Here is a 4,086-nt window from a genome sequence, read left to right as displayed (position 1 = left end):
AGTAAATGTAAAGGAACTAATGAACAGTAAATGTAAAGGAACTAATGAACAGTAAATGTAAAGGAACTAATGAACAGTCCTAATGTCACCTTGTTTTGTTTGTTGTTTCAGGTCTCTTGATGTGAAGCCGTCTGGTTGGAGCAGCACTTCCTGATCAATGGATACGATCCCCTCATTCAGGGTCTTTGTGTATTAATGTTGATAGATTTTAAGTTTGTTTTTTTGTTTTGTTAATTAAAAAAAATGCAATCAAACTGAAATGTTTTGTTTTGATTAGGTGAACTAAATATGAATTAGCTGACCACATACATGCATATTATTTAGTTTACTTTTAAGATTTACAATTTGGGTCTTGTGTAGAATACATTTTAAACTTGACATTTAATTTAACATTTGAGCTTTGCTTATTCTTATTTTGCTCTCACGTACTAAACTAGTAGTGGAAGAAGTTTAATTTAAGGGTGTGGGAGATCTGAAAGGTCCAGTTCATGACCCACTAGAGTGTGCTGTTGAGCCAGGAAGACTCAGACTCTGGTGGACGCCGTTTCCTAAAAAATAATCAAAATGTGGTCAAATTGACCCGTTTCTAAGTGTTTTATTTCAGAAATATTAGATTTCTTTTAACCAAACTGCCCAAAATAACATGGATGATTCCATATGCTCCTCAGGTGACATTAATGATTACTTTCAATAAATTTTAATTTTCTTTTTTTTATTATGGTTTCAAACCAGTATCAGGACTGAACTTTGACATCTATCCATCTGAGATCCACTCAACATCCTCTGATATTAACTATTAGTCCAAATAATTGATAATTTCTGCCTTTTTAACTTAAACCTTATAAGTAATTTGATATAAATGAGGTTTGTTGACCATGAATTCCATTAACAGGGGTAAAACATGTAATTAAACTAGCTCAGGTTTTTTTTTAAAGCGCCAAAACCTGGAAAAAGTGACAAATAAATAGGAAAAGCACAACAAAAATGTCAAATTTTCAATTTGGACAAGTTCATGGTTTACGGGAAGACAACACAAGTATAAAGGGTTAAATGAATTCTTAAAAAATGAAATTGCTTGAGCTCTCTGGCTCAATGTTTCAGCTTTCTGTGGCGTGTTAAAGGAGTAAAAGGTTAATGTCAGAAGTGGGATTCGAACCCACGCCTCCAGGGGAGACTGCGACCTGAACGCAGCGCCTTAGACCGCTCGGCCATCCTGACATCTGATGATGTGGTGATACGGGTATAATTTGTAGTACAATAACACAAAAAAGCAGGTGGGGTTGTACCTGTTGCAAGAAGCAGCTATTACACAATCTACTGGGCTTTTTAGTGCGTTTTCAGTGCGTTTTGTTTTCTACTCGCATAGTTTTAAAACCTTCTTGTCAGCGATGGAGGGAGTGACGTTTCCTGTTTACTGCACGAGACTTTCACATCACCCCAAATCGGACTGCCAAGTGTGACAGTCAGGGTTGGCAACCAGCACGAGAGGAAACAGCAGCCCGCTCAATTCACCTTCTATGAATCGAGAGTAAAAGAACGGTATGGATTGGACCCATTGACTGTGGTGTGTTTACGTACCCTTTAGATGGCAGTGTTAAAGCACAAAAAGCACCCTGTATAATTTTTAGTATGATAGCTTGGGGGAAAGGGGAGAATTTAAGATGTTCTGCAAAGCCATAGATTTCAATGTAAACTAGTTAAGATCCTTTGATTTAGGAAAAAAAAAATTGCAGCAAAGGGGCATTTTTTTTATCTAATGATGGTGTGAATTATATTTTAAATAGACTATTATGTAAACTTAATTGGCCCTTGAACAGACTGTTGATTAGGAAGAACAGTTTTTAGTAATTGAAAAAGGTCCGTTAACATGCGGTTCTCTGTGAAATGACCATGAAGTTGGCCAATGTTGATAATGTAATATATTAACCAAAAAGGGCTGCGGCGCTGTCTCTTCTTCTCACTTTAACCACAAAGTCGGCGGTTCGACTCCCGCCTCTTTCTGTCCGCATGTAGAGAAGTCATTGAGCGAAACGGCGAATTTAAAGTTGCTCCCTGGGCGAAAAGTTTAGACCGATTTAACTTTTGGAGAAACGCAACCTGATGTCATCCTGCAGTAGCCAATCAAGTAAAAAGAAGTCAGACCTCAGTGTTTTATCCTGAGTCAATGTGAGAGTCATACAGTTAACATCACTTCCTCTATCGCTGCCACAAGAAGATCTAAAATATGAGGGTGAAAACATGACTTCACTGCCCAGGAGTTTGTGTAACAGCTGTTTCCTTCAAAAACGAAGCACAGTACCTGTTTTTATTTCTCTGTCAAATGAAGCTGCCTTCAAGTGCAGTAGGAAATGTTGAAATCCAAAAACGATCTGCCGGAAAACAATTGTCAAAGTAGAATAAAGTTCACTTTTGCTACATTGGAGGGTTGAATAACCGGATTAGCAGCTCCACTGCTCATTAAATGCTCAGGGCGGGTAAGAGCAGAGGTTAAGTTTCACGGTTTTACTGTGTACATTTGCAATAATAAAGTCAAATATATCTTTTAACTGTCAGAGCTGAACACACCACAAAGAAAAGGAGCAACCTATAGCAATATATACTGAGTATTGATCATAAGCAGGAGAGGGTTAACATATGTGCTAATAATTGGCCAGACTGTTTCTGGAGGCCATTAGTCTCCCTTTGATTGAGATTGACTGTCCCAAATACTAAATTATTTAGAACATAGTCTTTAATATTAGCAAAGAGCCCAAATCATAGACATAATAAAGACTAGATGGTCCATTGGTATAATAAATTGATAGTTAAGGACAATTTGGTTGTACCATAAATTACACACTTAATTTAAAATGGCAGTGGTATTAATTTAAAGTGGTAGAAGTATTTAGTGTTATTAAAAGGAAAAAAGTAACTATTTTTGATAAAAGACCACACTTTGAGCCTGCACTGTTGAAAAATCTGTATTTATTAATGATTTACAAAAGGCTAAACATGAAACCATTTAAATGATTCAGTTCATTCTGAAACCTAGAAAGGAGTTGCTGCTGTTGGGGGAGAGGAGGAGAGACAGAGTGGGCTCTGGTGTTGGACACGGCAGGTATTATTACAGCATCTTATCATGTAGAATCGCTTCAGAGGAGGATCCGGAAGAGAGAAAAAGTAAATAAATCCACACGGGATAGAGTCAAACTGCAGAAGAGAGATACATTTCAATTTTTATCATTTTAGGTCTTTATTTTGAAACTGGAGGACACACACCGGGTCGGAAGTGCGCTCCTCAACATCAGCAGTGTTGGTGAAAGGGACAATGGGAACTGTGTGTGTGTGTGTGTGTGTGTGTGTGTGTGTGTGTGTGTGTGTGTGTGTGTGTGTGTGTGTGTGTGTGTGTGTGTGTGTGTGTGTGTGTGTGTGTGTGTGTGTGCGTGTGTGTGCGCGTGTGTGAATCACAATTCTGTCAACTTGACTCCAATCCTAAAAAAAAACACCATCTGGATCTCCCTGACCTCGGCTGGTGTAAAAACTGAACACTTCTCTGTCTCTAATGCAGAATAACACCGATTAGCACAGTACGAGAGGTCCCAAATGTAATCCACTTGTTAAAACAGTTTGCAGAGATACACAGTTAATATTTAAAAAAAGAAAAACAAGTTTTTGTGCAAGTGTGTTTTTTTTCCCCACAATGTTTGAAATAAATATCTGTAAAGCAAACAAGGACTTAAAGAATAAGAGCGTGAAAACCAACAATCACATCGTCAAAAATCTGTTTTTCTGGCTTGAATTTCGGGTACAATGGATCCAATTAATCTCACACAACTCTGCAAAGAATGACCGTTTGATTTAAAATAAAATGAGTTACGTCAGATCACAAAGATAAACTCCACTGACGGGGCGGGGGGGCAGCAGGGAGACGGTCCAGTTTTAGCAGAACTTCCTGTCCAAAATGCTGTTAAATCACATTAGTGTTGCAGTTTTTAGTAGCCTGGCAGCTTCCTACAGTAGTAAAAGAGTGAGACACTTGTGGACCCAGATATTTACAGTAATGTTGTGCACTTAAAGATCCTTCTCTGGACTGTTAGGACCCCCCCC

General features: G+C 38.1%; 1 protein-coding gene and 1 non-coding gene across 2 annotated transcripts in view; both read right to left on the bottom strand.

Moving 5' to 3' along the window:
* The window catches only part of afdna (afadin, adherens junction formation factor a), a 95,983-nt gene that overhangs the window by 7,475 nt on the left and 84,422 nt on the right, over positions 1 to 4,086 (bottom strand). The gene's annotated exons all lie outside the window — the stretch shown is intronic.
* Positions 1,136 to 1,218, bottom strand: trnal-cag. The gene has a single exon. It is a non-coding gene; the product is annotated as a tRNA-Leu (tRNA).

This window comes from Etheostoma cragini, chromosome 18, assembly GCF_013103735.1.
Source record: "Etheostoma cragini isolate CJK2018 chromosome 18, CSU_Ecrag_1.0, whole genome shotgun sequence".
Classification (NCBI taxonomy): domain Eukaryota; kingdom Metazoa; phylum Chordata; class Actinopteri; order Perciformes; family Percidae; genus Etheostoma; species Etheostoma cragini.
The sequence above is the reverse complement of the archived record's forward strand: the minus strand, read 5'-3'. Positions and strand labels throughout refer to the sequence as shown.